Raw genomic sequence first — 14,088 nt, 5'->3', positions numbered from 1 at the left:
CCACAGCTTGTGGAAGTTTGGCTTTTTCCAATAGTGCCAGAACGATGTTCCAGGTGAACTTGGAATGCTCTACTGCTGGCCTGTAAACGAGGCTGAAATCATGCTTTGTCAATTCATTGTATGCTGCGCGCGTCTTTGGCTTGTAAGACTCATGGTTTCTTGGTGAAAGGCTGAAGACTGACGAAGTTTCCTCTTGTTGGTACGTTGAGTTGGCTTCGTCAGTGTTTTTACCCCATCCATCGTTTATGTTGCACAGCCTGAGCTGACTACTCAACAGAGTTTTTCGATGGGACTGAGAATGAGTTTCATAGTAGCTTTCTGTTTCGTCGTAAGTCTCGCGCGTTTTACGAGCACTTCACCTTCGGGGTGATGGTGACCTGTCGTATAGTTGCTTTCGCGTGCGCTCTTGGTGCGGCGTTTCATAGTTCAATTGACTTGGCATTGGTGTCACCATCGGAGTTTGCTACGTTTGGGCTTGTGATGGCCCCTGTTGCGCACAGAGTTGTGCATAAATGAGGTTCATTGTTGCCTGAATTTTTGCATACCATGAGGCGGGAGTCTCCCCCTCTAGCAATCCTGACATCGCGAGCAATCGTGACATCCCAGGTGCTGAAGGACCAGCGCCTTGATTTGTTGGAGTCACCGTTTGGGCAGTTTGAGTACCGCTTGCGCGCATGGCTCCAACATATATGCATTCACCTTCGGTGTACTCGTCATGGGTTGGTTTTGGACGTGCGAGTTGTCCGCTATCGTACCCATTTGAGAGTGTGAACCGAATGATGGAAAAGGAAAACCTTGATCAGCCATTGATCAAGAGTAACAGCTCATAAAAAAAGATGAAAAAGTGATGGTAGAAATCGGTGGGGGCCAATGAAGAAACACCAAACTGGTGATTACTTTGTGGTTAGTGTCTCGTCCAAAAGAGGTTAATCTTCTTCCATTCTCATCTAAACAGCGATGATGATCTTGCTAAACAATCAACACAGCATAAGCTCGTTACAAGGAGGAGAATAGAGGGGTTCTCCTTGTAACCACCCTTTCACGTGAGAATAAGTAACTGTTTTGAGGATAATAGTGTGTTTATTAAGTGAGAGAGTAAGAGAGTGATCCTTAAACCTGGAGGTGAAGTTCCCTATTTATAACCGATGTGGTTTGTGAAGGAGATGAGCTGATGGGTCTTGGGCCTGAGGACGACGATAAGGAATATCCATTCTGCTCCCTCTGCCACGACCGTTAGTGATTCCAGGCGAGAGGGTAGCTGGCGCATGCTGAATGGAGCCATGTGTCCTAACGATGGTCCTTGTTGTCTGGTCTGTCATCATCAGCTAAGTGGAGATCATGGAGCAGCGGTCGGCCCACACTGATTGGTGCCATGTATACATCCTTCTGTACCTTTTTGTCTCCTGTACGATAGTCCATCGTGCAGCACGATCAGATACAGCCTGTTGGATGCTTATTGGCCCACTGCTCTGCCACTTGTACCTTTTGTACTTGTCCGATGTTTACGTGCGCTTTTTGCCTCCACGCGACTCGAGTATATCTTGTGTAGTCGGCGCAAGGTCAAGGAAGCCAGGTCTTTTATCTAAGGGGCTAGGTGTCAGAATTGATCTTGTTATGGTCCTGACCCTGCGCGTGACTTGGAACACATCTGTGTAGCCGACGCAAGGTCTGGGAAGTTATCAATTTGGTTTATCTTGGGTATGGTCACGCACGCGACCTAAGGGTAACTCATATGGTCGGCGCAGGATTTAGGACCGTACCCCTTCACATTCCCATTTTCATACATACATTTGAATTTTAATTTCAGTTTCGTTACGATGTCCTGGTGGAATGCCAACTATTTATTTGGCGAATATTCTAAAGAGTTTTATCATTCCAAATTCTTATGAGGGGTCTAGCATGCCTGATTTTTACAAGAAACTACTGCTGCCAGACTTGAACGGGGAAGAGGTCGTGTCCAATGTTCGTTCTCTTGACAAGAAACTGGTGTTGCTCAACCTAAATGAAACAAATCATTTATTTCTTTATTTATACATGGCTTTAGATTAACCGTCACCTTTTTAACCAGAAACTTGTTTCAAGAGCCTGTCCCTAATGGTGAAACTTCGTACGCACAACAGGACTATTCGAGCTATGGATACGGGTAAACTCTCGTGCGCACAACATGGCTATCCGTGACATGGGTACAGTTGTAAACTTTTGTACGTTTAGGAAAACTATTTGCGATACAGCTACAGGGAAGAATCTCCGTACATACAACAGAACTATCCAGACCAGGCATACGTCGAAGAACAAATCAAGAAGGAGTCAGCAGATGATGAGGAACGCCCTTACCTAAAAGTTTCGTACGAAAATGACTAGGTATGACAACTTCTCAATTATATCTTTATTGATAAATCGAAGTATAACTGTGCCATTTTTCAGGAATTTACGTCCCGCAAAGAGTTGGAGGGATTGGGTACAAAATAGAGGAACTAATAACGATTACGTCATTTTGGCTAGAAGATAGAAGAAAAAAAAGGATAAAATGACGCGAAGGTATGGCTTCAATGAAGTCGTAGTGGTTAGCACAAGAGTATAGCCATTGTGAGAAAAACTGCCAACCTAAAAACAAGTTGCCATTTCCAACTGATAAGGTGATGTAATGCGTAAGGTTTGGAGGATAGAGATGAGGAACGCGGGGTATAACCACAATTGTTCTGAAAATATGGAGGGCCACACGTATGCTATAAGACTTTCTCCAAATAACTACAAATTTGTGGAGCAGATATCAATGCAAGACATTCCGGCACGTAACTTTTGGAAAACCATAACGACACAGAACCCTTGAGAGCAAGTGTCTTATGAAATATATGCATAATGTTGTTCTGAATATTAACACCGCGAAGAGAGTCGGCGAATCTCCCATGCAACAGCTCGAAAACCTGTTTGTTTCTAAATATTACACTTATTATGCGCGAGGGAATCCCTCCGCAAACGTTGTTGAGGAAGTTTTCTTTGTTCATGAGTTATCCTACAAATGTGGCGTACATTTCCACATGTGCCGATGATTGATGCGATCTCCAAAACCAACATGTATAATCTTCCAGTTGTTCAAGTTTTGGGTATGACGTTGACAAACCAGTCATTTGTTGTCACTCATGCGTTTGTTTCAAAAGAAAAGGAAGAAAACTACATACGGGTCTTGGAGATGATCAAGTTTATGTTGGAAAATGTATGGAGCCGCGTGTCATTATAACTGATAAAGGCTAAGCGCTCATGAATACGTGTAATAAAATTTTACCGAATAGGTATAAGTATCTTTACAGATTTCACATTCAATGTTTTATTTTAAAGAACAACAAGAAGTGCTTAACTGAAAAGGAGTGAGTGGAATTTACTCGTTCATTTACGAGATTGTGGGAGTTTGCAACACAGCAATATACCATTATAACATCGACAACCGCGATCAATGAAGAACTCAAGGAAATTGGTCGTAAACGTAAGTTTATGTACAACAAACATACATACTTTATATTAATTTTAAATTAAATTAGTTTAATTTAAAAAAAATATGTTAAATCAAATATTCTTTTGTAAATTAATTTTTTATATAATTTAATTTAATTTATTAAAACCCGTATATATATATATATATATATATATATATATATATATACCGCTTTTATTAGTTTAAAATAAATTAAATTATAAAATATCAAATTATTTTTAATTTACCCATTATTAATTACCAAAAGGCTTTCGCTATTCACACATCTCTAAATCTTATTCTCACATCCTTTTTCACTCTGTCTCTCTCTCTCTCGATATATATATCTATCTCTTATATTAAAACAAAATAAGTTTGACCATTTGACCATGATGTGGCATAGGTCTTTAGCCAGATAATTGTTATTTGGGCGCCAATATCTCAATTCTCTCAATTCTCCTTCAATTGATATACCGTCTCCCACATCCTTCATTCGAATTTCAAAGGCTCCTTTTTATTATTATGGAAACTTGAACAAATCATCAATTACAGAAGATCTTTTGCAAAAATATGGAAGCTTTCCAATTTTACCGCCTATATATAGTTTACGGCTCTTAATTCTAGGATTGAAAGCACGATTCCAGTCACCTGTTTTGTTTAATCTTGATCATCCTTCGAAACTGAAGCATCGGTAAGTTGGATTCCATCTGTGTTTGTGATTTTGTAGTTGTTATAAGAAAACCCTAATTTGGTTGTATGATTTCTTATGTTGTTGCTGTTGATTAGGCCATTAATTGTTTTTTATATGCGGTTTTAAGCAGTTCATAGTTCTAATTTGAATATAATCTGTGTGTTTATTGATGTTATTATACACCCTGTTTTGTTGATTTTCCTTTTCATTCATTAGATCATAAACCCTAATCGCGTTTGTTGATTATAGAGATAGACTTAGGTTAGCATGTTAGTACAGAATAAAAAAATTTAATAAAACAGAGTTTTAGTTCTGCTTTGTAGAAGATAACATTGTTCTAATTTCAATATATTTGTGTGTATGTTTATTTTTTTTCTTTGCAAATATGGAACGTGGCTTAACTATCATCCACCGGGATCCGTAGTTTTTGAAGGGGTTTGCTTTGTGAGTGATGGAATCCTATGAAATTAGAGGTATGATTGAATGTTCCGGTTGATTTTTTTAGTTTTAAAGTCTATTTTTTTAGCATATGAAATTTGAAAACGATGGTGTTGAGATAAACATTTTGTAATTTATATGACATAATTGTTTCTTTATGTGTCTCTTGGAAAATGTGGTGCTCAGAGGGGAAAGGAAGGCAACCAAGGAGTATTACCACCTATCTCAGTCACCACCGCCACAACTCCTCGTTTTTAGAGCTCTTTTGTTTTAACTAAATCACCGGGGTAAGGGAAATCTGCTGCATATGCATATGGTTATAAAAAAGATGGAACGTTTTAGTGTGTTAGGTGAGTAAATTGACATGTTTTAGTAATGCCCGCAAGGTGTTTGTTAATATGTTTCAATGAATTTAGCCATCATTTATTTGTTATCAAAAGCTATGAATTTTGATGTGAATAACTAAATAGAGCATGCTTCGTACATTATCTAACAACTGGTTACTAATTATAGTTATTATCTTAAGGTGCTAATCTTATAGAGGAATAAAATGTTGATACTTGATAGTTGATACTATCGACCTGAATCAAGTTGATAGCACCTAACTATAGGGATTTTTTTTGAAGTGAATAAACTAGAAAGAAGCAACATGTAAGGAAATGAAGAGTGGATGTGGTTTATGGGCCGAACTAGAGAGATGGAAAAAGAGGTTAATCGACCTGAATCTATATATTCCTCCCCTTACGGAAAGCTGCAACGATTGTTTTTCCGGATACATATGCTTCAAAGCCGGAATGTGAAACACCATCTATACCCTTAGCAGAGTCCATAACAACCGATCACTTAATCTTCTTTCCTATACAATATTCTGCAATAGCTCTTCGAGCAGCTTCGACTCTAGCAATTTTAATCACTGATGTTATATTTGGTTATTTCGCGCTTTTTTTCCATGACTAGAAGACCTCTTAAAGTTAGAAAGAGAGAGTACTGAAAAGTGATGATTAAGACCTTCTCCTGGTCTGGGACGTTCTGGTGTTGTTTTTAATCAATCATGTTTTTTTTGTGGGATGTAATTTGATTGATTTGGTAATCCGGTGTTAATTTTTGCAGATGCAATCTTTAAAACGTTCTTATGCTCTATTTTCACACAATTTCAAAATTTTGAGTAGGTTGTGTGACTTGCCCAACATTAACAATACCTTTCCTCTTATTCTTTTTATATCCCCAATATATTATTAGCCTTTTTAAATTTTGTTCCATGACATGTTTCTCTTTAATAATCTGCCATCTACAAAATTCATTGTCGTTTTATCACAAGCATTACTTTTTGTTTATTAACTTCGATTTCTTGCAGGAGAACAGTGGCAATTTTGTTTTGATTGTTCTGAATCCGTGAGTTACTGGTTCATTCTGAAGGGCTTTTAGTTGATTATCGGTGGACATCTGACCAGGTATACATCAACACTCCAATTGTATTTCGAATCTGTTGGATAATCTTGAAGGGTCAAGTTGGGTTATGGATCCGGGTCACGGTCTTTTTGATGGGTCATATTAGTTTGCCCAATAAAAGATTTGGTAATTAGTTTATTCAATCAACTACTAGGTAAGTAAATCTTCAATCATGCTGCACTTTTACCATTAAAGTGGCAATATAAAATGATAACATATAGCATATAGTTACACAATAGACTGACTGCATAGCCACATATATTCACTTCATGTGCTACCATTTTCCACAGAATACCGTCGGCTATATTCAGAGGACACCATAGTTACGAAGAAAGGAGAAAGGGCAAGTAGAAGAGTCGAATGTATCTCAGGTATTAACGTGCCCACTTTAGAAACAGTCAAATGTAGCTATATTTAACTCTTACAACGGCCAAAAAGACAAAGATAAAAGGTTGTATGCATCATCAAGATCTATGTTTATCGAATTTGTTTTGGGGTATTTAGGTAATTTGTATTTTTTGAATGTGAGTTCGTATTTTGGTTGATTCGAATTACTGAGATATGAAAATTAAAATAAAAATAAATATAAAGTACATGTATAGTTGAATTAAATTTGGATATCGAAATTGAAATGGTTCATATAAACTAGAAAGTGGAAAGCGTTTTTCTTGATCAAGAAGCTTGCAGCAGCTCGAATCAACAATCTCTGATTAGTTCTATTGATGAGTCAGTTCAAAATAGTGATCATAATGATCTTAATTGCTCAATTAAAGATCAAGATGCAACTCATAGAGCTGAAAATGGTACATTACCACCACCGACTGTTGTTGAAGATTGTTCGGTGATATGGACAATCTATTCATGGGTTGCAAGCATCTCTTCTGTTTTTTGTTTTCATTACTATAACATTGATATATTATTTGTTAACTCATAACACTCACTCATTTATTTCATATCAGTATTATAAGAGGTTACTCGGTGTCGGAAAAATCATGCAACTCTTTAACCATGGCTAGACAGGTTAGTGTACCCGAACTTTTATGCCTTTTTTCCATACTAATGGATCATCCTTTGTTGACACATGATTTTCTTTACTGGAATGAATTTATATATGTTATTTAGTTTTTTTATTTGTATTGCAATAATCATTTATTAGTCTTTACGGGAACTAATTTTGATTAGGAACTTTTTGATAGTTAGGGGTAAATTAACAGTTTTGGATTGCCAAATTTGAATCGTTCACTTTGAATTGGAACCTTTAGTTATATTTTTGGATGATATTATTTTTTTGTTTGATTTTATAGTTCATTTTTAGTTTTGTAAATCATGAAGAATAAGAGCCTTTTAACAGCTGCTTAATAACCCATTTTCTCACGTGTTGTTGGTGCTGGTATATTTGCTTTAAGAAGTATTGGTTGGAAATTGGAAGGATATATGCTCGGTTTTGAAAGACACTATCAAATCTGGAGTAGGTGGGGCAGAAAAGTTGGGGGTCAAAGCGCAGATGGAGAGGGAAAAAATTTCTTAGTCACTCAGTTTAGAGATGAGATAGCAAATCGGATCTGGAACAAGGTGGCGGCTCAAGGTTTTAGATGGAACCTATGAGTTCCGAAAGAGGTCCTATTCTTTATCTGGAAGCTCGTGCAGGGCTGCATCGCTAATAAATTGTGCTTCTGCAGCGTGGGGTTTCTATTATGTAAGTTACATGAACCTAAAAGTTTTAAAGCCCTTCTATTTTTTGAGATACCATAATCATGTATTAGTCTTTTAGGTAACGAGAGTTTTGCGTATTGAGGAGAGACTTGAAACTTTGGAAGTGATGGGTTCAAAAGCATCTCAGCTCATATAAATGATATTACATCCGGTTAGGAAGCAAGCAGGTAAGTCATCCAATGTTTTAATTTAGTTTTTCTTTATTTCTTTGTGTACTAGGCCAAATGGTCGCTGGCTTAGCTAAGACAAACAATGAGCTTGCCTTTTTTTTTTTTCTTTTAAATGAAAATTGTGACATCAAAGTGAGGGTCTCTTGCATTTAATAATATATATCTATTTTGGTTCTTAGTATTAGGGACGTGCGATTAAAATCGACAACTCATGACACACTATAATCCTAACAAATTATTCATATTTCTTAAAATCTTTTAAGAAATGTTATAGTTATTTAATTTTTATAAGATATTAATTATCTTAATATTCACCCCTCTTTCATTCTACAATTCTCATGCAGGTTAGTTTTAATTTGAAGTTTGATTTGATTTTCTTGGTCTCCGTCTCTTCTACTTTCTCCAATTACTTGGACTTGTGGCAACATTAACTATTATGGCGATGAATGTTGATGCCGGAATTGGTAGAAGGAAATCTGGATTCATATTCGAATCTCTTACATCTATCCCTACCGGCGCCGGAATACGGCGAGACGAGACATGTTTCCTTGAGGAAGATATGGATTGAGAGACAGGGAGACGAATCTATATGGATGTCTTGGTAGCAACGCCATCGGTAAACGAAGGGGTTGTAGCAACGATCGTCTATTCGATACGTGATGTAACGCTAAATATTTCACAGTAATACTGAGTCACACACACTTTATTAGAAACACATATCAAGATCTTTAATACTGAGTCAAAGTAAATCTGGGTTCCATGTTGAGAATATGAATAGATTTGCGGGTTTGTGAGAGCATATACAGTCCAATTTAGCTTAATATCAATTATTATATTATCAGTATTTGGTTTCTTTCAGTGGACCTGTCATTTATTTAGTTTCTAATAATATTGCATTTCTTTTAATTGATTTATATGAACCTTTTTATTTTTATGGTTGCTTGAATTTCAATATGAATTTTGATTAAAGTGTGTTGTTTTGAAGTAGCGTGCATGAGGTTCTTCCACCCGCGTTGGATTCCACTTCTTAGCCACTACCTCTAATTGACAAAACCAGTAGGTATTCGTCATGTGATCAATTAGTCTAATTTAGCTTAATTTCACCTTTAGTGCGTATTTTAGTGCTTATTTTTGGTTCAGCGACCGCAATGATGATATATGAATTCAGAACATTTTTTTATTTTGTATTAAATGAAGGTTATACATCAACTACCAGTGCTCCTATTCACAACGTGTTTGATCACCAATAATTCCTCAGTTTCCTCCTTTTGAACACATGTTCATACTTTGTTAACTTTGGCTTCTAATTCAGTAATGATGCGTGTGGTTTTATAGTAATTAACTTTTATAAAATATTTGGTTTTCTTTTTTGTGAGACCTGGCTGTGGACCTTGATGAAGGAGTTTGAGAGCACTTTTCCATCTAGCAATTAGGAAGGTATTGTCCCTCTTTACTTTTCTACTTATGGAGCTTTTGACATCCTTCAAATCGTCTGTTGTAATTTTCCAGGAGGTTGCACTTTTCGACCCATTTGACAAAACAGGTAACTATTAGCGTGAGTCAAAACAGTTGGGTCGAGTAAGTCTGCAAATATTTTATCTTTTAATTTGATATATTGTTAGCGTGTTATATGACTTAAAAACTATATTATAAAAATATAACGAAGTCGAACCGATTCGTCATTTGGTTCGAACAACCAACCCACCCTCTGGAAGTAAAAAGTTCAGTTGTCCCTTCAAATGAGCCACTGCCTTCGCTTTCTAAATGAACATGTCATTGTCAATATAGGTTTTTTAGTTGAGCAACCAATCCTCTAGATGTTGCCAACCCACTTGATCCGACCCGTTTAGCCAATTCTTCTTTTTACTATATTGTTTCTTTCTTTCTTTCTAGGGTTGAATTACACGTTATGCTGGTAACTAAACGCAGGAAGAGTTGTAAGTTGGTTTTGTTTTTTCACCTAATAAAATGGTGTTATGTTGTTTGGCAGGTTATTCATGCATGTTTAAGCTATTTGCCAATCAAAGGAGATCTTATCGAGGCTAAAGGTGTTCACGAGCTATTTTGTTCATTGGTCAAAAGACAAGTATGGGCAATGCTTTTTTTTGTTCTTCTTTACCTCTTTTTGCATTGCTTCTAACAAACTTTGTTGTCTATATCACAAGTTAGACATGGAACTGCAGCGTCCCTACAACCTATATGTGCAATAATTGTTTCTATATTTGATATAAATATTTGAGTATTCTATTATATCCATGCCCTGTGAGCTGAGGGGGCTACCCTATTGATTACCAGCACTCATGGTCGGGTGAATAGTCGTAGACAGTGTGCTTTCACACAAATAAGTTCCACTGTAAGGATTAGAAACTTTTTATGAATTTTGTTGTTATTTTTTGTTATTTTATTCATTTATGTTATATTAATTGATGGCATAAAAAAAAATCTGTTGCAGCTATCCTTATCCAGGACATTGGATTCTTATAGCTTGGAATTATTGTTAAAGGTAATGTACTCTTGCACTGTTTGAATTTGAATATTTCTGTCAAATGTTTCGTCGTGGGATTCGGAGTTGAAGGAGTTTGATTTGGAGAATAGATGGTATTGGCATGCAGTTTAATGTAGTCATTGAAAAATTAGACAATCATATGTGTATATATATTGCAAATTAATTTGTTGGTAGGTACCAAATAATATCCAGATATGATATTGAGTAGTCTGGTACATGGAAATTTGGTAGCTCTATCTGTAGTTGTGTTGTAACATGGGGACCATCATAACTATGATTTGAAAGTCTGTCAAATACATTAATTTGGATGTTATTTGAATAGCAAGATTCATAAATATTTCATATAATATTAAATTTTATTATACAACATACACTAACACAAGATTTCTTCCTTTTTTTTGCAGTGGAATTTGTTCTTCGTTCTCAAGTGAGAGGGTTTGAGTAAAAAATAAAAACGAGTACTTTTGCAGGTTGGGTTGGAATTCTCAGCACATTCTCTATTGGGGTGAAATATTGAATATACAAGAGATGAATATGACATGGTAACATTATATTGGTTTTGTTATTTGTCTAACTAATGCTATTTTTTTTGTTTGACTTTGGAAGTCAAACCTATTAAATTTGCAAATATATCACTTACATAAATTTGCAAACTAATTAATAAAAACCCTTAAAGCCAGAGAAACTGATTTATGGTTATTCACTTACTCATATAGGTTACACTGCTAAAATATGCATTTATAATAGTAACTTTGACCCACAGTTGACATTTTTTTTGAAGTGGCACCTTGAAACTGGTTAACCATCATTAAGTGAATCGAAGTTTTTGGAACTTGGGTCTTTTTCCTAGAAAGCGTGGGGCATGTGAAAATAGAATTATATCTAACTTGGAAACCTTTTTACACAACTTGGCCTTCCAAGAGCACTATGTGTCGACCTTATGACGATGACGATTTATTTTTTTTTACTGTTTTAGGTTGGAGATACGAATGGAGTAAAAGTCTTGCGGCATGATCTGTTTACAAATGATGCTATACTTTAGCTTTAGTTTCAACAATTTAAAATGGTAATTTGTTTAGTAATAGTGATATTATCGTTGCAGATGTGCTTTGTGTTGGCATCACATAATAAACATGGCCTAGAAGGGTACAATCGAAGGGCAATCTCATGCCTGTTGGACACCTTATGATAAGTATAACATTGTAGGGTTTGTAAGCAAATTTTCAAAGGTTAATATGCGCAACGATATTAGTAATTTCTACTGTTATTTTTTGTTTATAAATCTGTAATACAAGCTCATTATATACAGTGTGCTTGGCGGTAGTTAAAGACGGAAGAGAATATTAGAGGAAAAGTCAACGACATGAAGAAAAGAAAGATATTAGCTTTGTTCGAGAATTTAGTGAAAATGGTGTAGATGAAGATATGTACAACTTTAAAATTTGATTTTTTTAGCTAATAATGAATACATATGTAAGTGTAATCCTTTTAGCTATTTAATATCTCTTAATACTTTTGCATGATTTCATATATTTTTTTGGCAAATTGGATTTAAATAATCCCAACTTGCTCAATTTGGCCGATAATAATCCCAACTCAGTTATTGGCCGATAATAATCCGAACTGTTCCACTTTTGGCCGATAATAGTCCGCCGTTAGAAATAGCTTAACGGAGTTAAGCTTTTTTCCGAATTACAAACCGATGTTTTATGGATTTTGATTAGAACGAGGATACGAGTTGATTGATATAAAATTTACCTCGAAATACTGCCCCAAACGACGAAAACGGTGCTTCAATTCGGGTGTTTAAACTTCCAATTAACAAAAATTAAGTCGTTTGAAGCACCGTTTCGAGGTAAGTTTTACATAAATCGAATCGTATCCTCGTTCTGATCAAAATCCATAAAACATCGGTTTGTAATTCAGAAAAAAGCTTAACTCCGTTAAGCTATTTTTAACGGCGGACTATTATCGGACAAAAGTGGACCAGTTCGGATTATTATCGGCCAATAACTGAGTTGGGATTATTATCGACCAAATTGAGCAAGTTGGGATTATTTAAATCCAATTTGCCTATTTTTTTTCTCAATAGTTTACTATTGTAATTTAGTTTCAATTTTCCATTTGAGGCATGTTCCTTATATCATAAATTGTGATGAAATCTTGAATGGCTAGATGGCGCTTATGAACTTGGTGGTTAAATCGGGTGGATCACACACCCAGTTTAAAACTAGATTTCATTTTAAGTTAGTTGAAACAAGGTCGATTGTCATTTTACATTATAACTTTTGAGGGAAAGTACCATTTTGATACGTATTTTAATTAATATTTCATGTACTCTCTAAAATTTGCGTTAATATTTCAACGTATATAAAATTATAAGTTTTACTTCACAATGTTAAAGGATTTAGTTTTCCTGTTTAGCCACCCGTGTAGCACACGGGAACTTAGACTAGTTTATGTATATATAAAGAGAGATAGAGAGGGAGATGTGCGAATATTAACTCCCCAAAACTTAACAAAAATATTTACCACACATAATTATATAATTATATAATTTTCAATATTTCTGTGCAATAGAGGTTGTACCATTAGCTTTGTTTCTTTTTTGTGCAAATGAAGGTTGTACCTTCTGCTTAATTGGTGTTTCTTTGAATCTATAGACACATTGTTTTCTTTACTCATACCCCCAAACTCATATATACACATCTAGAGAGAGAGTGTGCGAACGGCGTGGCATCAGAGAGAGAGAGAGAGAAACAGGATAGAGAGAGAGAGACCGATGAAAGGGAGAGGAAGCCGGCCACCTCAACCCGATGAAAGGGATGATGGCGACGGCTTATGTATTCCGACAACCAGATTGGCAGCGATGGCGGCTAAACTTCTAGTTACTATTTAATTTTGTGTACACCTTTTAGGCAACATGTCCTCTATCAAGTTGTCAAAATTGTTCCTTTCACAACTTCATAATCCAATTCAATTCTTATCCTTTCTTTTTTTAATTCTAACTAAACTCTAAATAAATATCACTATTTAGTTTACTTTTTTGTTCAAATTGTTTCAAGATTACAAGTATTATTAGCTTAATTCTCTAAAACTTTGAAAATTCTTAATACAAAAATTACTTCAATTTATAATACTATTATATCTATTAAAGTGAATGATATTTATTATAGAAAACGTTCGGTTATTTTTTATAACTGATACCGGTATTTATTTTCATGATTGTTATCAATGCAAAACACGTTTTGATATTCTTTTGTGCATATCACTTTCGGTTGTTATACTGGCCGACATCGTACCATACTGTAACGAACAAAACCGATATTGGCCGATATTCGTAACAACATACATGGAATTCCACTATACATTATTAAAGAGTAAAATGCCAAAATGGTCCCTGAGTTTAGGTCACTTTACCACTTCAAAAATGAAACATTTTGTATCTAGGTACCTAAGGTTTCATTTTGTTGTCATTTCCATCCAAATCACTAACTCAGTTAAAATATATCGTTGTTAACTGATCGACGATTTTGGTAATTCCCAAAACTTAGGGACGATTTTGGCAATTTACCCTTTTATTCCATATTTTTTAATTTTCTTTTCATCTTTTCTTTTGATAAATAAACAAAAAAAATAATTATAAGTATAA

The 14,088-nt window shown here is 35.3% G+C and overlaps 1 long non-coding RNA gene across 1 annotated transcript; it reads left to right on the top strand.

Annotated features, from left to right (window-relative positions):
* The first annotated feature begins 9,944 nt into the window (after positions 1 to 9,944).
* LOC110917796 lies at positions 9,945 to 11,858 on the top strand. Its single transcript, XR_002580859.2, has 4 exons — positions 9,945 to 10,283; positions 10,383 to 10,433; positions 10,841 to 11,665; positions 11,746 to 11,858. It is a non-coding gene; the product is annotated as an uncharacterized LOC110917796 (long non-coding RNA).
* Positions 11,859 to 14,088: the final 2,230 nt, after the last annotated feature.

The sequence above is a fragment of the Helianthus annuus genome, chromosome 15 (assembly GCF_002127325.2).
Source record: "Helianthus annuus cultivar XRQ/B chromosome 15, HanXRQr2.0-SUNRISE, whole genome shotgun sequence".
NCBI classification, from domain to species: Eukaryota; Viridiplantae; Streptophyta; class Magnoliopsida; order Asterales; family Asteraceae; genus Helianthus; species Helianthus annuus.
The sequence above is the reverse complement of the archived record's forward strand: the minus strand, read 5'-3'. Positions and strand labels throughout refer to the sequence as shown.